This window comes from Cyanistes caeruleus, chromosome 4 (genome assembly GCF_971803275.1).
Source record: "Cyanistes caeruleus chromosome 4, bCyaCae1.hap1.1, whole genome shotgun sequence".
In the NCBI taxonomy this organism is placed as follows: domain Eukaryota; kingdom Metazoa; phylum Chordata; class Aves; order Passeriformes; family Paridae; genus Cyanistes; species Cyanistes caeruleus.
In genome coordinates this window covers 56,794,306-56,816,751 of record NC_141704.1, presented here as the reverse complement: position 1 = coordinate 56,816,751, position 22,446 = coordinate 56,794,306, and the positions used below count along the sequence as shown (strand labels likewise).

The 22,446-nt window shown below is 38.5% G+C and overlaps 1 long non-coding RNA gene across 2 annotated transcripts in view; it reads right to left on the bottom strand.

Moving 5' to 3' along the window:
- LOC111937485 (uncharacterized) overlaps positions 1–22,446 on the bottom strand; it is a 48,611-nt gene that overhangs the window by 20,511 nt on the left and 5,654 nt on the right. The window contains exon 2 of one of the 2 annotated variants that reach the window (XR_015285654.1): positions 20,221–21,746. The exons of the other annotated variant lie outside the window; for it this stretch is intronic. This is a non-coding gene — a long non-coding RNA (uncharacterized LOC111937485). Of the gene's footprint in view, positions 1–20,220; positions 21,747–22,446 lie in introns of those variants that run through there. 2 annotated transcript variants of the gene reach the window in all.

Here is a 22,446-nt window from a genome sequence, read left to right as displayed (position 1 = left end):
ATGCAAGAGGGAAAGAAAGTAACTTCTGCAGAGGAGGCAGTTGAGTTGACATTTTGGAGCTTAAAGCAGGACCTCAGTTTAAGTTTTACCAATGTGTGGCATTTATGAAATCACAATAATTTATCAATAACTCAATATTCAGAAGCACTCTAGCTCAGCCCTGTGGGGTTTCTATATCTCTCAACAGCTCTAGGACTATTTCACTTCAGTCAGCTTTCTCACAGCCACTAACCTTGATCCTTTTGTTTGATTTTTCCTGGCATATGCAATGATCCTTAGAGTTTTCTTAATGATACTTCCTAAGGCGACAGTATCAAATATCCTTCTCTGTTCTGAGATCTTTCAGGACTTCCCTGACCTCCAGCTGTCCTTTAAATAAACCTTTCTGCAACATCTCCGTACTCATAATCCTGTAGCCTTTAAATAACTGCCCATCCAGCAGTACTTTGGTTTTAGGGGTGAAGAATAAGCTATGCCTGTCACCCTGTCCTATCTCTTAATTGATTATTACAGGATTTTATTTTGCAGCTTTGCTGATCACAGCCTACATTTCAAAGGCATGTGGACAGGGTTTTTTTTTCATCAAATACTCATATACTTCTCTTTATCCTCTCCTGTCTTGGGCATGCTTTTCTGCAGATGAAGAGCTACCTGCACAGAGTTCAGTATCCTCGTGTGCCATGATAAAGGTTTGATATCTTCCCATAATGTATTTGAAATGTGAAACAGCATTCGTGTTGCAAAACAAGGAAGTAGCCTTGCTGCCATGACCTGCTTTGAATATGTTAGGTTCCTTTTTGGGAATGACTCTGCCCCACAGGAAATGGAAATTGATTCATTTTATGCATATATTTCTTTGGTTTGCTTCCTTGCAAAGACAAAGGGATATCATATTTTTCCCTCCAGTGAGCCCAGAGCTTACTGGCTTTTCTGGATCTTCTTTACCATGCCCAAAACAATTATTTTCTGAACTCCTTTTGTTTTTGTCTCAACTTTACAAGAAGAGAAACTATCCTAAACCCTGAGCTGTGTTAGGATCTTTGAGTCCCTTTCCTTCAATAGTTCCAGCCCTTTAATTTTAAGAAAATACTTGTTTTCCATGAGAACATATTTTAACTCTGAAAAGTGTTGCTTTTCATGTCTCCTTCATTACCTATTGTTCTAACACAAAAACTTTTGGAAGTCATGTGGGTTTTATTTGCTCAAAGTGTAGGTTTCTGTGCTCCCTTCCATAGTGATTCCCTACCTATCATAGCTCCAAATCTGGCCTCTTTATCTCTGCTGAGATACACAGTAAGACATACAGAATGCCATAAAGTGAATTCATTATCCTACAACCAATAAAAATTATTTTGGCCTAGTGACTATTTTTGGTTAGGCAAATCCTAATTTCTTATGAAGAATTATCATAGATATGTTCTCTCCTCTCAAAATCACTTTTAGATTTTAAAATTTTAAATTATAAGTTTAAAATTAGATTTAAAATTTAAAATTTTTTAAATTTAAAAGATATTTTTAGGTTTTAGTCACTTTAAAATGAATTTTAGCAGGGTTTATTTTTGTCTTTTTTTTGACTGTTACTACTTATGGTATGAGACTGTGACACTGACATAACATTCTCCATTTCTCTTCCACACTACAAGAGCATTTCAGCTCTGCTGGGAGTTTCAGCAGCTTAATTTAACACTTTGTTCCCCATCACCCACTCAGAGCCAAGTCATCCCACATCCATTCTCTGAGGGTTAATTCATCAGCACCAGATTCTCTTGTGAACCAGCTGGTTTGAAAAGCCTCATGCCAGGTCACTTGAGCAGTGTCATTCTCCATACAGAGGATGAGTTAATGTTTTGCTACTCATCTTTTTGGTCATTTCAGGGGAAATGTACTTATTTAATAATTTTACAATGCCTTGTACAAGCTGACAGAATGGAGAAACTGCTTTGTCTCCAGCATTAACTACCACGAGATGCTCAAGTTAGTTTTTTTACTCTCAGGGCAGTGAAATTATCTCACATCCACAGTGATATATATATATATTTGTTCTTTCTAGGCTAAATGATCCCTGGATGCTTCTCCCAAGCTTTGTCCTGCTCAGTTATGCGTGTTTGGGGTCTGCATGAAGCAGATGGGGAATGGGATATAAATCACTTTTTTCCTAGTTTCTTTTTTTGTTTCACTACTCTGCCAAGGAAAAATATTCACACTCTGAGAAAGATTTGGACTGGGTAAACAGATCCAGTGCTGGAAGAATGTGTGAGGTGCCAGTTTCTTGGGGAAAAGCATTTGTGATAGAATCATTAGTGTTGGAAAAGACAGCTAAGATTATTGAGCCCAACCAGTTTACAAGGCTCAATCACAAAGAACACAACCAACACACAGGAAGAAAACCACTACTGAGGTTTACTAACTCGAGAAAACTGATTGTGACAATGGGCCCCAAATAAGTTCAGCAATATTCATCAATATATAGTGGCATGCTCCCAAAAAGGGAGTAGTTGTGCACATGAACAGCACTGCTGCTAGAACATGAACAAATTTCTAGTGCAGCACACTGATAGCATTTTGGGATGACACGTGGGAGATTTGTGTATGTGTTGGCCTGCTGAAAACAAACAGCACACAACAGGAATTAAGGAAAAAAATTGATCTTTGAAGAGGAGTGTTGGTGTTTTTGTGAGATCACGTCAAAGGTAATGAGCAAAGAGCTTGCTCCTTCCCCATGGCCCATATTCAGGTGCCAGGAGCCCCAGCTGAGATGTTGCTCTACCCATCACACAAGCTCTGCCCTTCAGGGGATGGAGCACTGCTGAGCATGAATCAGCTGTGCAGTATCTCTCACAAAGTCAGTGGCTGATCCATCAGTTGCTAAGATCTCCATGCAATTTTCTCTTAAGAGAAAACAAATCTGAATTCTACTCAGCCCCCAGGCTGTAGGTTCCCTCCCTATAATTTACCATAAATCAGATGTGGACATAACTTTTATTTCCACCAAAACCACACACATCCAGCCTCCCTCCCTTTTCTTGACCAAGAAGATGTCTTCAAATGTGTTTCTGCTGCAAGTTTGCTTATCTTAGACTGCCCAAGACAACATTTTTTTAGGAAGGCAAGGAACTTTCTTGTGCTCTCCTTTGAGAAAACCAGCAGGCCATTAAGTGGCTTCATGTCAAAAAAGGGTTAGCAGCCCACCAGGTCTACCCTTGTCAATAGCTGTCAGCACATATCTTTCTAAATAGACAAAATTAAGTTAAAAACTAAAAATAAATCCATTTCAATTTTTTTTTCTCTGCAGAGCTGTTAAGAAATCTAATTTTACAAATGGCTCTCATTTATTAATTAGCTCGTTATGTATCAAGTAATGTTGACATGGCAGTAGTCAAGACCTTGCAATCAAGTCTCAACAGCAGAGACAAAAGGATGTTTTTCCCCAACAATCCATCAGCATCATTACAGGAGCCTCAGCCTCTGCAGAAAAACAGGATAACTCCTCAAGCAATTTTTTTTTTTATTTAGATTTTATCCTTAATTAACACATTCATTTTGCATTCTTGACTAAGTTTATTTCCTAGTATTAACTATCACCACAGTACACACTAGAAAGTGTGCAATATCTAGGATTATATTCTATTTTGGAAGTTCTATTTCCTGTTTCCCTATGTTTGTCAAAACCTTTTTTTTCTATTTTGAGTAGTAAAAAACAAAATTCTTCTTCAGCTGGATACTAATGTAAAAATGCAATTTAGAGGTTCACCTTGCTTTTCAAATCAGTCTATAGCACTGGCTCTGCATTCATAACTTATATCACTCCACATGTCTTTTTTCCCACCTAAAATCACAGATTTGCCATAGTGCTCCTGTTTAAAGGGAAAACAGAAGTTTAATACATTTAGGTGGCACACAGTCAATTCTGAGAATTGCCAGGTGCCTCCAACTCAAGTACAAAATACTGAAGGTATTTTTCAGTGTCACACAAGCCAAAGATCAGAAAAACATCAGAAAAAAACATGGCATCATTTTTTATCCTATTGAAGGAATTTCTGTGTGCCATAGAAGTTTTCCAACTTACCTCTTGCATTAAGCCTGATCCATGGGGCTGACTTTTTGTATACTCCTACTGAATTCAGCAGGTGATCACACAGGATTGTGTTTATTTGGGGGCCAAAGAAGGGTCTCTGGATTCTCTCTGTGGAACATTTCAGGCATTATGTGGTGGTGCAGACTGAGCTGTCACACAGTGGAGAGGAAAGAATTTTTAATTTCAGCTCTGAAGTAACCAGAAAAAAATGTGGAGAATAAGACCTACTGAATATTGGTGCAACCCTTGGAGGAAATGATATATACTTTGTGTGGGATTGTGGCTCTCTCTTCCTGCCAAAGCAACAACAAGAGGAGCTCCACACCTCCCAACCCCACCACCCTCATGTTTTTCAGAGAGCAAGTGGACACAGCAACACACGAACAAAAAGTGCTGTGTTGGTAAGGGACATTTGGAAACCCACAGCAGCAGGTGACAGTGTGTTACTGGGGAGATTAATTACTTCTGATGCTTCCAGAAAGTCCATTAAGAAATCTAATCTACAAAACGGACTCTCCTACATACATTACTTATCCATTAACATTCTGACAGCAATTAGCAATTAAGCCTAACAGGTGAGAGCACGTGCAATCCCTGTGAAGTAGTGGGAGATTTCCATAATATTTTCACATTGAGGTAGAAGCAGCATAGCAACAGGAGGTGCAGCAGCAAGCATTTCATTTGTATAAATGTGTGGCCAGGAGAGCTACATGGCAGCAGTCTGAAAACATTGAACTGCTACATCTAAATAATATCTGATTTTAACTTCATTAGATTTTCTCTCCTTGCCACCTTTCCATGACACTGATCTGTATTTTTTCTTATCTCTGGCCTTTTCCTCCTTCTGCACCATTTCTCCTCTCCTTAATTTCTTCTTTTAATCTTTTTGTGGTTTAGTGGTACTGCGTTGATCAGCACTTTTTTTACATTGCTCCCATCTATTGTAGAGCCATTTGCCATCATTTGTGGTGGGAAGATATTGTTCCTTTCTCCTTCTGGGACTTTAATCCTGACTTTTTTTCTCATTGGCCTACCCAAACTCATCTGAATCACACTCCACGGGTGGTTTTTTCATCCTGTGAAACATCAAGGGAATAGAGTGAGACCTTTTATCAGCAGAGAAAGGTGAAATAGTGCAGGAATATGTTTCTGGCTGAGAGACTTCCTTCAAAGAACTCTCTCTTGCTTCATCCCACTGTATTTTTGGCTCCATCCACCTCCTGTGTAGCATTTATAAGGTTGTCTGATCTGGCCCTTTTTCAGAGGTCTATAGCTTTGGCTGGCATCTGACTTGATATGGATAACAATTCCCTGGCACCTCTCTAGCATAATTAAACATCATGAAATGCATTAAGGATTTTCATTTGGGGCAGCTGAGTCTCCACAGCTATTCATGATTTGGCATCTCCTTGAAGCTTGTCAGCAGGGCCACCAATTAGGGTGATGGTAGGGTTTGTCATGTGTATGCAGCAACTGTCCAGGAAAAACTAGAAAGTCACCAGCAAATTTCTCTATAGCAGTGAAATCTAAATGGATTTTAGCCAATACATCCATACCATGGACTCGATTTTAAGACATTTAAATGAAAGTTTTGAATCCCAATGTTAATATCCATCAAGTATATCTTCTGTGTTGAGGATTTTCTTTTCTTTATCCTTAAATTTTCCCTCCCTTACCTGTTTCACTTTTAATTGTGTTCACCTGATACAATAAGGTTTTTATATTTATTTAATCTCTGTTTTTTACTCCATTTTCATTTCTTTTTATCCTCTACCACCCCTTTTCACACACTGGTGATTTAGTTGAGAATAAAGCAAATGGAATTAAGAGGCAGAACTTGTGTAGATTGAGGATACACAGGTCTAGACTTTACAATCCATTGTTTCAGATGATTCAGAAATAATACAGTTTATCCTACTGCAACATTTAGTGTGAATGAGATGGCCAATTCTTAGATAATTGCATTACTGAAAGCACAGTAAGTCCATGGAACAGGTTGCAGGAGAGAATATTGGAGCAAGGTGAGAACTGTCATAGTATAATAGAATCACAGAGATGGAAAACACCTACATCATTCCTCAAACCCCTCTACCCTACCAAGCTTAGGTTGCTGTACACCAAAACACAGTCTCAAATTCTTTGTTGATTCTAATTTGAGGGGTAGGTTCTGGTAGGCATCCACCTCCCAGTTTTCAGGGATTGCTCTTTACCTCTGTGCTTGTGGCTTTTGATGAACTAAAGCTGTGCTTTCTGGAGGAGAGACACTCACACTGCATGCCATCATCACAGCGATGGGCTCCTGAAAGGGGAGTGATCAGCAGCGAGACAGCGAGTGTGGAAGGAAACCACAGGGAATGGAACTGATCTGAGTGCCCTGGCAAAGAGATCACTGCACTGCAGCCCCAGACAGCAGGCTCTGGAGGCAGCAGGGAGAGCTGGACAAGCTGCTGGAAGCCTTGAACAAGATGCAGCTTCCATTGACAGCGACACAGCAGCAGCAGCAAGCGTGCCTGCAGTCCCAGGACTCAACTAGCTTTAGCCATGCTTAATGAGGTAGGAATGCTTTTGAGAGTATGAGAGATGCTGAAACAGTAGAAACTCAGGAAAGGATGTGAAAGTTTTGCCTCTGGGTAAACTGAAAGAACTAGCTGGAAATGGAGAGGTAGGCTAGAAAGCAAAATAAACAGTACAGATTAAACAGCATGTAACTCCCTGCCTGTAATTTACCTAAAGGGGAAAACCAAGAAAGAGGCTTGTTAGAATATGGCAAACCTTGTCCTGCATCTAGCTAAAGAGAAAAGGAGAAAATAACTGATTATTATAATTACTATTATTATAAGCTGTATATTATTTTTCCTTTCTCAAGACTCCATTAAGACTTTATATGGAAAAATGTCAAGTGTATTTTTAAATAACACAGGGCTATGTGCTGGAGTAATGTTGAAAGAAAGACAAGTAGAAAGAGGGATGAGAGCTGGAAGAAGCTTGTAGTAAAGATGATGTGTCACATTCTTCAGTCACTCCAGTGGATGTTTGTGCTCAGGTGGATTTTCATTTCTGAGAGCACTGCGTGCAAAGCAAACACATCCTGACAATACAAACGGCACCAGAAGCTCCACTTCACTATCTGATCCAAGTGTCACAGAAAATTAGTCTTCAGACATAAAACTGCTAAATTGTAAACAGCAATGTCCCACCTTGTGGCTTAATTCTGAAATCTCATTGTTGGAGATTAAACTGGGGCTAGCCTTGGTGTCCAAGTGAGACACAATTGTGGAATTACCAGATTGAAATACTGGTTGGGGCATAGTGATTAATTTCCATTATTAACATAAGTTGGAGACTTTAGTGGTGCTTTACCTGACTTAAACTCTGTAGGGTTGTCTCCTTTCTTGGATATATTCCAAAATTGGGTGGACATAGGCTAGAGCCACCACTCTGGTTAATGACAGCCTAGGCAAGAGATCTCCCGAGTGCTCTCCCACCTCATCCATTAAGTGATGACATTAAACAGCATCTACTTTCAGCTGGGGATGTGTTTTTAGGGGGATATGGATATCAAAACAAATTAATTTACAGTATCAGTGGGTATTAGATACAGAATTAATAATATTTTGGCAAGAGGTAAAAGTTACGCATTTAACTCCGGCAGGAGCAGGGTGGGGATGGTAATCTCTTGGTGGAAAATTAGGATCTCCTAAATTAAGTTGCCTGTTGAGTTTTGTCAGCCAACAAATTTGTTTCAGAAAATGGAGGGGTTGTTTTTTAACTAACAGTGTAAATTTCTTTCTACCATAATTATGTGTAATTACTTATGTAATTGTTATTTTGTTGCTGTTACATTTAATAATAATTATGCTTGTACACAATCCATTTTATATACAATTATACATATATTTATATATACACATATAATTATACATAATAGGTATTTATAAATTACATTTATAGAAAACAAATTTAATAAAAGCTAAATAATGTTATTATGTAATTGTTATTATTATGTCTAATTATTTTGTTTAGGTTTTCTATCCAAAAAAATATTTGGGTCAGCTGACATATTGTTGAGAGGACTGTGTAGGAAATTCCCCATAAAATGTTGGAGTTTATAATGAGATTTCTGCAATGTCATGCTGCTCTTCTACCTGACAAATAGTTGCCTTTTATTTAATGAATTTTGTCCTAGCTACTGTTCTATGCAGAGCATACAGCAATATCTTTCCATGGAATATCTACACTCAAAAAAATATTTACCCTATGTTATCTGTAAGGTAAATGTTACTTTATAAATTGGAATATTTGTCACTCCATGAAGTTGTTTGCCCTTTCCCAGAAATATTTATGCAGTACAATGAGAATATTTACCCTTCAATTTAATCAGCAAATATTTGTAGGCCACCCTCTTTTATGTCCACCACCTGCTCTTAAGACATCTCACTGCCAAATTATTTTATTTTAGTTTCTTTTCACTTTTTTTATGGTAAATTGTTTGCTTTGAGTTTTTCTGTATCTACCCCTGAACTCTCTCCTCCCCATTAATCACCACATTTCTGGGGACACAGGACCAAGGAACAGGGTCAGGTTTCCATACACACCTGAGGCAGAGCAACAACACAGGAACACAGAATGGCTTGGGTTGGAAGGGACCTTAAAAATTACCCAGTTCCAACCCTCCAAAACCCCGAGGTCAGGGACCCCTTCCACCATCCCAGCTTGTTCCCATCCAACCTGGCCTTCAGCACTTCCAGGGATGGGGCAGCCACAGCTGCTCTGGGCAACCTGTGCCAGGGCCTCAGCACCCTCACAGTAAAAAATTTCTTTCCAACATTTAATCTAAACCAAATCTCTTCAGTTTGAAGCCATTCCCCCCTGTCCTGCCGCTCCAGACCCCTGTAAAAAGTCTCTCTCCATCTTTCTTGTAGGCTCCCTTCAGGTATAGGAGGGCTGTCATTAGTTCACCCCTAAGCCTTACCCTTTTGGTTTTTGGCTACTCATCTTGGAATTTGTAAAGGACAAACCCACAGGCCAGGCCAGCTGCTCAGTTGTGTAGCACACAACAGGCTCTGGTACAATTTGGTATCTGATATCCCCCCAGATCCTTCCCACACTAAGGGTTTGTAGGTTATTCCTCCAACTGAAGAGCTGTTACAAATTATTTTCCTCTTCAGACAAATTTCCTTTAATTTTCTTTTTTTAAAAAAATCTCTCACTTTATGACCTTTCTTTATGTAGACTCTTAACCATAAGCTGTTATGATTCACTAAGGATATTTTCTTATGTTTCACTTATGTTTTAAAAATAATATCCTCTTAGTTTCTCTCAAATATTCTTAGAGTTTTTAATCATTACATCCACTTCCTAAAAAATGCAGATAATACAATGAAAAGTACAGGTAAGTGCAAACCTCCAGAAACTGTAATTGGTTTTTTTTACAAATTAAGCTAATAAAGACATTAAAATGTTGCCAGGCTAGAGCCCTAAATCCTTTGTGGAGTCCCTTTTCCCCCCAAAAAAATTGTGTATCAAAAAAGTATATCAAAAAAAAAAAAAGGTGACTTAGAAACTGAAGGATTCTTTTCAGTTTTCATCAGAAGACAGTCATCTTTGTGCTTTTTTTAAACTCTCAGCTTCCTTGGTACAAAAGGAAACTCTTGTGCAATGCCCATTGTTGATCTGAGTCACATCTGAAGGTTTTCACTGGATAGGCAGGGTTCTAAGTCTAGATCAATCCAAGTTTAAACAGAAAACTCTTACATCAAAGCCCATGCTTTTATTGTGGTCTGACGTTACATTTGTAATGAAATTGTCAGTTCAGGAAATATCTGCCATGTGGATAAGCAATCCACTGATCACTGAACTATTTGTGTGTGCCAGACAACAGCTGGAGCTACTCCTTTCCACAATTCCTTAGAAGTACACTCGGAGTAAGAGCCCAAAATGCTGTGGCTGAGCATATTGGACATCCCATTTATCCCCTGTTCCCTGTTAGGGACATGAATCTGCTCATGGGAGGTTGCAGATCAGAACCAGGAGAGAATCTGAGGCTGACACCTGGAGCTAAACTCACTCAGGTGCTGGCAGGGAGAGGGGACATCCATCTGCCATCCATGTGCCAGTCCCACCCAGCTGATGCTGCAGGTGAAGGGGTGAAGGCGTGTTTGGGCAGGTAAGGGAGTGAAAAGCAGAATTTCCTAATGCAATCAGCATTGAGAAAAGGTGATCATGGTTGGGTGAATGTAAATACAGTGGTCTTAAAGCCTTTTCTTCTCTGAGTCAGCTGTGGTGGCTGGATGGATGGGCAGTGAGCTGTGGAGTTGACAGATAGGTGGGAGGCAGCAATTTCCTATGCATTGCTCCCAAAGGAAGAGCCACAGCCAAGCTACATTCACATTTAGCAACTCTCATTCCCTTACACAGGAAAACAATTCCCAGAAAACACCAAATTTCTTTCCTCCTTCTCAAAATATTATTTTCTCTTTTTTCTTCTTTTCATTGCTCTATTTTTTCTCCCCTAAAATTTAACTCAGATCCCACTGCATGTAGCACACATTCAGGCATGACAGATTCAAGGGTACCTCTGGCACTCTGCTGCATCATTCAGAGAGGTCTGTGCAGAAGCACATTTCCTAGCTGACAAGGCCTCCAGAGGAAATTCCTCTTGTCCAAGAGAGGAGAAGGAAGGAGACAAGGCTGTGCTCTTTTGGATACCTTTGCAGCACGCTGCAACTTCCAGCCTTCCCTGCAAGGGAGCCAAGCAGTCACTTGTGCTCTGTACCTGGGAGGCTTTTCTAGGAGAGCTACAACAGAGATTTCTCACAAGTGCTTTATGCATTCTGCTTAGAAAGTAAAATAGAAAACAACTCCCAGAACCAAAAATTGGCTAAAACATGGCTAGAGTGAGATAAAATGTGTCAACACCTTTGAGGGGAAATGCAACACAGACAGCATAAGCATTCTTTTTTGTCTCATGCAAATAACATAATTTTAACTAGTACCAACAGCTAAGATGGTCTGCAACAGCCTGGGAGTCCTCTTCCATCTTGCTTTTCCATCCTGACTATTGATAAATATCTCAGTAGTTCTGGACTGAGCAAATACAAATATTTCAAAGGAACATTAAATGATTAAAATGTTCCTCTTTCAGAAATGCTCTAGATTATTTTTTTCCATCTTCTCCTAAGCATCCTCAGCAAAACTGAATCTCCTGAGTTGTGGTCATTTGCACTGGAAATATAACATCTTTTCTGGTTGAAGCTAAGCTTATAAAAAAAAATATAAATAGCACACTCCAAAAAGGCTGCCAAATTTTTAGCAAAATACATTTGCATGGATTTCTTCCCAGAGTAGAAATTCCTCTTTTTGCAATTGTGTGCAGTTTATGACCACTCAGAAAATATGAGCCATGTTCTCTCCTCTTTTATACAGCATAAGCTTCAGTGAAATCAAATTACACTGATGTAAAACCATTGTAAATGAGATCAGAATCACAATCTGCCTCACCCAAGACAAAACTGTTTTGTGGCTAAATAATTTCATTTTGTGATTAATTTAATATTAGTGATGGGGTCCAAATGTGTTCTGTAAACTGCTTTATGAATAGAATTTCATTCTCTGAGGTCAGTGAAACACAAAAAAAAATTCTATTATTACAGGTGCCACATTTTTTGTTAAATGTTTCCTTCTATAAAATAATTCCTATTTTTCCTGAAATCCAAACACCGAATCTTAGAGATTCTTTCACTGAAGGTGTTGGATTTGGTTTGCTTGGGGTTTTTCAACTCTAGAAAGATATTTTCTTTACTTAGCTGGTTAATTATTGCTGAATATATTCACTGTTGTTGCTGTCTCCTAGCTAACATCTAAGTTTGTTTTACCAGGAAACCAGTTCATAGCCATAGCTTGATTTCTTACTTTTATAATTAGACAGTTAAACTAATAGTTTATAAAACTGCATCAGCACAAAGAAATTCTACTTGGATTTAGAAGGACATGATGTGCCCAGTGTTTGCAGAATATTAATTGTGACTGGAATAAATATTGATTATGCCCTTTGTAAAATGACCGATAAACATTTCAGTATTCTTTAAACACAAGCTGTTTGTTCCTGATAGATTGCTGTACTTTCCCTGAGGAAAAGCAAAGGAAAAAAGTTGGAGAACATTGCATTGGATGTGGGAAAAATACTCAAGAAATGATCCTGTTAACAGAAAATTGTGCAACCTTTACAAAATTTTAATTAGAGTCCTAATTTTATTCAGTCCAAGTCTGCTGGTGTGAAAAAAAGAGAGCTGTACTGGAGAATGTTTCATAAATTCTAAGCTGAAGATCAGCTGCTGTTCTACAGGAATTACTTTATCACATAAATTAATATAATGCTCAGATCTGGTATTGAACTGTGAAAACAGCTCTTAGTAATGTAACTTCTGCTGTAGTTCATAAAGCTGAGAGAAATAAACAACATCTTGTCTTTTGTTTTGTCCTGATGTAAATATAAGCATGATATATCCCCAGTCTTTTCTAGAAACCCATTATTCATCCATGTTTTGGCTCCTGAAAATCACCAAATTCTAGACTTTTTAATGCAGAGAAAGCACAGTCTTTCAGTAGAACCAAGATACTGTCTTCTCATATTTTACTTATTTTAAATCTTAATTTTTGATGTTATAACTCCTTGTAAGCTGCAAGGCTCCTCAGATCAATGTCACCAAGATTCAAACCTTGTTTCCTTCCTCTAGTATGCCTCATAAGGATTATAGCATTAAAAAGGGGGAAATAAAACCCTTCTGTATCCTCAGTCTCTTTTGTTGTCCATCTTTTAACATCCTCTGATTTAATTTGTTTTTTGATATGCGCAGTTACCTTCCTTGCTGGGTTCCCTTAAATGATGATAACTTTTCCTTTCAGGGAGTAATGTTCAGATCTCAGGATGCTCTCATACTCGTTCAAGCAGCTCATTCACTGTTTCCATCTCTAAGCATTTAGATTTTACTTCTGGTTGACAAGCTCCCTGCCTGAGCACACTTTGTCAGAGACATCAGTGCACAGCAGCTCTTCAGGCCTCTCCAGTTGTCTGCAGATGTCATTTCCAGGACCCTGGCTACATTCTACCTTCTCATAACATCTCCTGGATAAATACAACCTGACACATAGCTTGGGACAAAGAGGTTAATTGAGCGTGCTTAATTGATACTGTAATTATGCTCACAGATCAAGAATGCTGGACCTAAAGACACATAATTATGTATTCCTGGCCACTGAAGCTGGGGCAAACCTTATAACCACACCTTAGCCCAGATCATTGAAAGAAACTTGCATAAGGAATAATTCTTGGGTGTTTTTTTTACATTCTTACATACTAAAAAAAAAAATGGCACCAAATGGAAATCAATATTTTCATTAGTGGTGCTACTGAGTGATATTCTGCTTTCCTGAGGAAGGACAGTCCCCTGCACGTGTGCTCAAAAGGGTTACAACGTGCTGATTCTGTTCAACTCACAAGGGGACAATCCTTCCTGCAGGAACTGCTTTGGCTGAGGCTGCTCCCATCACTCAACATGATTTCTTTGTTAGCCAGACAGCCCAGCCAATATTACATTAGTTTCTGTGAGCAAAGATGCCTTCTTATTCTGTCATTCATAACCTAAGGTTCTGGGCAGCAGATTTACTGAACACTAGATAAATAAAACAAGACTAAGCTGCTGCTTGCTCTTACTTTCACCAAAACATACCCTGATTATCTGCAGAAACCTCCCTTCTGCCTGGAGCATCAAGAACAAGGAGAATTTGTGCTCTCAGTGAGAAAAGACTCGGAGCAAGGTGACCATCCAATACATTCTCCTACATGAGAGAGAGCAAACTCTATTCCACTTTGCAGCAGGACATTCTGTTCCCTGCACACAGATAAAAAGTAGGCATGATGTTTTCTAGGCACAAACTACCAGCTACTCTTCCAGTTAAACAAAACCACTTCTGGCAAGGAAATCAGATGTTGTGTTGCCTCTTGTCTCATAACAGCAGAATCAGGAGAACAAGAAAGCAAGGGAGACGGAGTAAATGAGAGTGAACTGCCTTTCACGTCTCAAAAGGTCCTCGTAGAAATCAGCCTCCAGACAAAATGTTTGTAAAATGAGAAAGCTTGGTTTGTATTTTACTTCAAGGTTCATTGTGCCTGCCTTTGCAACCATTCTGGGCAAAGAGTAGAAGTCACTTAGATGTCCAGTTGTGTGACTGACTCAGCTTCAACGTCTCATTTTTGCTCAGCACTGTGTTGTAAGAGAAGCCTTGAGCAGACCTCCATGGGCAGCTCTGTTACAGCTGAGCATCTTCAGCCCTCCTACCTGTCCCTCTCTGGCAGCACCAAATACATTCATCTAGCTGGATGGCTGAGCAAATTAATCTATCAAAGAGGTAATATCTTATGAGAAAGGGAGAACGTCTCAGAGGGGGACCAATAATTGGGACTACTGCACGCAGGAGCTAAAGCACAGTCTGAAACTAATATTAAAAACCCAGAATTTTTAATCTGTCACTGACATTTAAATCAGAAAATCCAAAATCTGTGTAGTGTCCAGTGAAACAGCAAGCTTAAAAATAGCTTTAAGTGGCAGAATAGCCAATTAGCCTTGAATAATGTGAAGTGAGCAAAGCACAAAACCCCTGTGTGCTTCCCTAGAGTGGAGCTGGCTGAGGCCACCTGGGGTAGTTTGCTGTCTCCAATGATACCTAATGACCAGAGCTTCAAAGGAAGCTCAAAATTTCAGGAAGCTACTAATTACTCCTTGCTGAACCAAGAGCACAGCTGATACAGCTTCTGATCAGTTTATGCTTGGACTAGAAGCCCCTGCATGTTTTTCTTGGTCAGTGTAATTGCATTTTCTACTCATGCTGAATACCTTTCTTTTCAAAAACAAAATCCAATACTGATAATGGTTGTTTATCATCATCTTGAGTTTACATGAAAAAAGTTCTGATGCCATTTTTCTTTAAAAACAAGCCCAAAACAACAGTGGTCCAGTTGCACAGAATCACTTACAAGTAAGATTTTTCACACACATGAATGAATTCTGCAAACACTAACAGCTGTGAACAACTGCTCAAAATATTAAATTTACAGGAAGCCTTGTCCTTCTCTTTTTTGATTTTTTTTTCTTTTGATTTTTTTTTTTATTATTTGTTTTTTCCCCAGGGACAAGAAATTACTGGGAAAAAATATCTGGTTGTAGAAGGCTTAGGTTAGAAGAGAGAAGGGCTCAAAATCTTTTTTAGGCTTAGGTATGGTTTAGGTTAAAGGCAGCCCAGAAAACCTTCCTTCTTTGCTCCTGAATTCAATCCATTCCAGGATGAACATTATTAAAAAATAATATTGCTGTCAATTGATGTTAGCACTCTCATAGACAGAAAAATGAAAACATTTCAAGAAGATTTGTTTTTATGACTTCAGTTAATCTTTTCAAAACAAATTTAAAGACAATAAAACTGGAAAGGTAATTTGCTGCTGTCTTCAGTTTGCTGATTGCTTAATCCTTGAAATCTGGGTCCTTTCATGCAAATACTCTATCCAGAGTTTCTTGTGGCCCTGGGGACTGTGGAAATCTGGCTTTTCCATGGAAGGCAGTGAGTGAAAACGGGACCTTGCCATGGGAACTATTTCTATCTCCATTCATTCCATTGATGCAACAAGGCATAAAGATGTGAAAGATGCAATTGCTCTGTGGAACTGCCTTCAAGAGAAGGGGAGATTACCCCTCTGCAGGCTTTATCACATCCACTGCAACTTTATTATACAACAATTTCTAAAGTAGAAAGGCAGGAAAATGGATATCAAGAGGTTCCCTCTCTTCAGTAACAAAGTTAACAAATATTCGAGGGCGTTTTATAAGTGTTCAGACGGGATCTGAGGCTGACCATCAACTGACAACAGTATCAACTTCCAAAAGCACAGCTTTGAAGTTTTATTCTATAGAATTGTTTCTGTGGGATAGGGAGAAGTGGATAAAAGAAATATGGAATCAAATATTAAAAATCTCTAGGAAAAACATCAAAGAGAAAGAAGAATTTGGCACTGAGATTGCTTCAGTCATGGATCTAAACTATGTTGTGGGAGCAGCACGAAAGAGGGTTTGAGGGCTTTCTTAATTTAGACTTTTCAATGAAAAATAAATGTTCTTTTCAGATGCTGGAAACTGTTCCCTCAAAAAATATTTCTTACATTCTAAAATTACCAGGTTCTACTTCTTCTGATGGTAAAAGAAAGAGTGGTTTAAGCAGTCAAAAAAGTTTTTTTAAAGCTACCAAGAGAGGACATCTTCTTTGGAACATATATAAAAAGAGGATTTTTTTTTTTCCTTCTTAATAAATTTAAACTATTCTATTCAAAATTTTTGAATAACAAAATATTTTTTTCTCCTTAGAATAGCCATGGAAAATTAAAATCAGAAGAAAATGATGAGGCAGGTTTAATGTGATGTCTGGAATTCTGTCTTAAGTCTACAGAGGCCAGAGTATTAGAATAAATAAACTGCTGCAGATTTGCTAAACTAAATGAGGAATGTACATTTTATGATGTGGAAATATTGATTTATTTTATAGGGTTTTTTTTGCTTTGCAATCATAATTTTCAGTTGTTTAAAACCCTTGCAAGACTTGACAATATCCAATGAAAATGCAGAAAAATTGAAACAAACAAAGTAACCAAATTCATTCTTTTTTTTATAGACATCTCAGAACTTTGTGTAGTAGTCAGGTCTCAACTGCCAGCCAACTAGTAAACATTTTTCTTTTTATATCCTTCCTATTTAAAAAGTAGTAATGAATCTCAGCATTTTCCATACTGGTCACCAACTTAAAAGGGAATAAAACAGCAGAGATAGACAAATAACCTGAGGATGTAAAAGGAATGTGCCTCACTGAGGTCTGTTTATGGAGGGACACTTTAATTTCTGAATTCTATTTGAAATTATAAATCAAAAGTACTTTAGCAAGGATCTAGAGTATCTGAAAACATTTCATAAGTGTGTTTTCAAAAGAGGCGTTAGCAAAAAAATTAAATAAAATTTCTTCTATCATTTGAGTCTCAACAGAAAGAATAAAACTCACCATTTCCATACTCTGAAACAACAGTGGTGCAAATTTATGTAAGTTTATGTATAAATATGCATATAAAAAACACATAGAGAATCTCCATGTGATGACAAACAGAAGACACATCTGAGATACCTGTTAAAATTCCACATGGACTCAGCCATGCTGCATTCACCAGCAAACACAAAACAGTCAATTTTTAATCAAAAAAGGGGAGAATGGCCTCCAGAAAGGAGCAGGAGGAAATGCTGGAACTCTTAGATAGTGCAAGGCACAGTGACACAAAAATCCTAGAAAAAGGGCATTCAAGCTGTGCAGTAATAATGGCACAAACAAACCACAGAATGGGAAAATATCTGAAAGTGGCCATAAGACTACAATTTTACTTCATGTACCAAATGCAGGAAATTTCTTCAAAATAAAGGTGCTGTGTTCACTGAAGGGAAACATCCATGTTTGGGTCAAGTGTCCCTTTCAAATTCAAAGTCACTAAAATCAAAGAATATGTTTATTTTTCCTTTACAGACTACTAAGCCATAATAATAAATTTGGAGGTTGAAAATTTTTTTCCTATGTTCTCAGTTCCCTAAATCCAATCTCTTCTCAATATACACTGCTTTCTCCTTTCCTCTGCTGTACTTTTTTTTTTTCCTTCTTTTCAATTTCCCCCTTTCACTCCTCAATGCAGTCTTTGCTAGACATCACACCAAAGGCTCCAGGTCCTTTCTCCACCTCTCTCTGCTTTTTGCCCATTTTGTTCAGCTCAGTGCAGCTGCTTTGTTTCACGGACTACAGCACATGTTGTGTTTGTACTTTGCTAAATCCACAGGACTTCTGATTCAGCTGAGCTCCCTGATATTTGAGTGTGAATAATAGATAGTGGTGCAGTGGCTGGAAGTGCCGGCTTCAATCCCTGTGCAGAGAGGCAGAATGAAAAGGAAATGTCTCAAATCTGTACGAGCACAACCCCTGAGAGTTCCTCCCTGCTCCAGGTAGAGGATTTTTGTGGAGCAGAACATGGGAGCCAGCAGCACTTTCCCTTTCCCCACACCATATTCACATCAGTGAGCAGTATTACTGCTGGTCAGTGGTCACCTTAGGTTTTTTGCTTTATTTTTGCTTCCTCTAATAAGTGATTTTTAACCTTTTCAACCAAAGGCAGTCATTTCTAGAAGAGTGAAGACAGCAGACAGAAAGTGGCTAGGAACCAGGTGTCCTTCTGCTTTCTCTCCATGTCTCCCTCTCTCCCACTGAACTCCAGCAGCCACCTTTTACTGGCTGCATCTTGCTTCCAGCTGAGATTCATAGGATCTGCTAATTAATGCTGCCTAAGTCTTAATAGCTAGCAGATATTTGGTAATCCCCAAGCATCAGATGCATTATCATCAGTGTTGCTGAAAATCTAGTTCCCATTATTTGTATAAATGTTTTTCTTTGCAAACTCTAGGCTGTAATTTATGATGAAGTTAATCATAAATTATGAGTTATTCTGGCTATTGTTAAAGAAATGCAGAGTAGAAATTAATGCAAATAGGATTAATTTACACACGTGGAACTTTCATGAGGCTCAAGGAACAGAAAAACCTACTGGAACTTTACATATTAGAAGTCAGAGAATCCTTTTCCATCATCCCATCCTTTGCCTCCCCCTCCATAAAAAGTTCCCAACAAAACCACAAACAAGTCCAAAACCACAGATGACAGAAGAGATAAGGGATGAAGGACTAATAGAGTTTCTCTTGACCCTGGGATTAACTCCACCTAGGAGAGAACAGATTCAGTATTTTCTTTCCTGAGTTGTATCTGATATCAGAATTCTATTCTGTATGAAACAATTCTATTGAATAAATGTCAATGTTCTCATCAGCATATGAAGCATGTAGAACTAAAGTAAAAAAATACTAAGCATCTTTGCAATAAATTCAAGGTGGAATTCTTCTGTTATTACAGACACATGTACAAGTATCTATGTTTCATATAGATATATATTTATCAGACAGGATGAAGCAGCCAGAGCTGGAATGAATGGCAAGCAGCTGATTTGCTCCATAGGGGAATGTCTCTCAGTCCAGCAGTATTCTGTATATGCAAGGCAAGGACACGAGAGGATCCAAGAGAAAACTTATCTTTAAACTGCATTGAGGCAAGCCTATCTTTTGCAGTATACTGGTTTAGAGCTGATTTATGAGTTCTGCTGAAACAGATAACCAGCAGATTACAAATATTCAAGGTTTTTACATGGTTTTGTTTAGCTGTATCCCATCTCTTTCCGATTCAGTTTCAGCATGATTCTAATTCGATAACTGCAGAAGCTGCAACTCTGATAATAAGTATGTCTGATAAAAATGTATTTCACAGTCACAGGGGAGGCTTATTTCCAAGGCACACTGATTCACTCAGGATATGAAAAGCAAACCATATTACTTTTTTTTTTTTTTAATCAAACCTAGGTGACATAAATCAAGTGTGAGATTATGATTGTGGAACCATCACAGTGAAATATGTGTAAATGACTTTCAGCAATCCATTTAAAAATGTAGAATAGTTTTATGACAAATAATTAAAACCCAAAACCAACAAAAACACCACCAAAACAAACAAACAAAACCAAACAAAACAACCCACACATCCTGGAAGAATACAGGTTTGAACACATGAAAGAGAGAAAAGTAACACTGAGTAAATTCTCATACATTTAGGGGGATTCTGTAGCCTAGTCTAAAAGGTAAAGAAAAACACCCTTGCTTTGTTTAGAGGGACTCAGTCCAAAATACTTGAAACAAATTAAATTTGCAAAATAATTTGAACTAATCAAGGTTTGCTTTTCTAATGTGTGAAATAATAAAAACCAATCAAAAAGGAGTAAGAATAAATAGAAATCCTGGCCAGAAAAACAAGCCTCTTATTAACCTAGCCCTAAGAAAGTTGATGGTTAATGATGGCAGAAAGAAAATGTAGCAGAGATGGAGAGGTGGAAACTTTAAAAAGAGCAAAGTGGGAAGGCAAAATTCCCACCAACATCCCTGGCTCAGACTGGGGAGGGTCTGCATGACTCTGGTGTGTTGTTAATGTGGATTTGTTTTATTTAGAATGGTCTCAATGTCTGTATCTCTGTCATGGCCATGACTCCTGCAGACCTAAAGACACTCTTCCTGTTCTCTACTCAAGTCTGTTTCTGCTGAGATGGGATCCCAAAAGAAAGCATTTTAGCACTGTCTGAGTAATTCCAGATCCACCCAGACACCAGGGTGAAGCAGTTCATTTGGGTGTGGTCTTTGCAGTTTATATGATGCAAAGTTCTTCCAGGTCATGAGATTCCAGATTTTCACAAGAACGAGAGGGGAGATGCTTGTGCTGAGAGAGGATGATATCATCATTTTGATAGGAGTAATTGCATCGCTCAAGGTGCTAAGGCAGTGTATTCAGCAGGACTACAGAATGAACAGTGTGAACTGCCTGCAGCAACAGCACAGCCAAATCTGTCCTTTTTCTCTGTATGAATAGCCACAGGTTGCCCAGGCTAAGGGAGGGACACTTAAAATGCTGGGGTGTATGAAAATATACACTTAAAGTAAACATGCATAGGTTCAGTTGTTGACATTCTGAGTTGTATGCCATGGGTCTAATTGAATTTTAAAACATTCATATGGATGGCCTTGGGAACTACATTAGACAATCTGCATGAGTGCCAGGACTTGCATGCTCTATTGCATATATTCTCCCTACATATGTGCATTAAAACAAATTTTGGAAAAAGATTTTCATATACTTTGTGGGGCCAGTATTGAATAATAATAAGCAGCATTTAAATGCCAAAACAAAGAATCAAAAATTTGATCTTCCTCAAGGGTGTGTCTTTGAAGGTGTCAGACATTAAGAACAAAGAAAATAGAAGCGATATGCCAGATGCACACATCTGCATCGGTTCAAACCCAATTCCCAGTACCCAAAGCTGTCAAGCACAACTTGCAGGAGGAAAAAGAGATCATTTTTTAATCATCTAAGTACAGAAAGCTTGGAGAGGGCTCTGGGAAAAGCTTCTTGTGGCTGAAGAATGTTCTACTCTTCCTTACCCTACCCCAGCCCAATTATTTCCTTTCTGTTTCCTGTAAGTGTTTTCCTGCATGGCTGAAGCTCACAAGCTCTCATGGTTCCAGATGTTTCCCAGAATCTGGGGATTCCAAAGGGGCACCACCCTCTGCATGAAGCTGTAGCCCTACCTTTATTCCTGACACACCAGGGAATGGGCATCCTGTAGAGAATACTTTTCTTCACCTAAAATCTCACCATAGCTATGAACTAGGAGGCGGCTCCAAGTGGGAATTCTGGCTGTTACCAGGGTCTTCACTTGGGAAGTGCTATCTTTTAAGCTTTGCACTGATGTTGCATAATGCCTGATATCCACCCATTCATCCATCAGGGAAAGCCCTGGGGTTTAGGGGGAAGTCCTGATGGGTTTTTTGTACCACTGCATAAAACAGCACTGGTTTCTCCTCCTGTGGGAACAGATTCACACCAGACATTGCAGAAGAAGCAACTGGCACTTGTTCCATCATGCTACAGTTCATCTGGGTATGGACACAGCCAAGAGCTGAGCTAGGGGTCTGCAGAAAAGAGAAAGAGCCATTTTAGGGAATAGTAACAGTAAACTGCTGGAAAAAACCCTAAATGACTGTTCTGTAGTCTCATTTATTTATATGGTTATGTTTCATTATAGAGTTCCTTTGCAAGATTTAGTCATTAGCAGCAAAGATGTCCAATTATTACCCTTTTGCCTTGTCTGAGAATTAACCAGCATTTCTGTGTGGATGGGAAAATCAAGCTGCTTATTATTATTCAGTTTGTATGGTCTTATTTATCACCTCGTTCCACTCCATAGCAGCATCTATTGCAATTTGCACATGGTCTTCAGAGGAGATGGAACACTTATGTTCTCTGCCATCCTTCATGCTGGACATATTAAGACTGAAGATGTGTTCAAAACAATAGAGTTGCTTAGATAGGGGAACTGGACCTTTGCCCCTGATACTCTGTGAGGCCAGCTATTGGCAGAAGACTTGAATTTTTAACATCTAATTCCTTACTCAAATAATACAATCTAATTAACTTGACTATGTGTGCTTAATAAATTCTATTAATTATTTAATCAATAATCATTTTTTAATCATTTAATGATTTGAAAATCATTAAATAAACGCTGTCAAGGAACCTAGGTATATCTATTATTGATGCTTTTGTTTATTTCAGAGCTCCTAACTTCAGTAAATTATTGAATGTCTTTCTAAACTTTT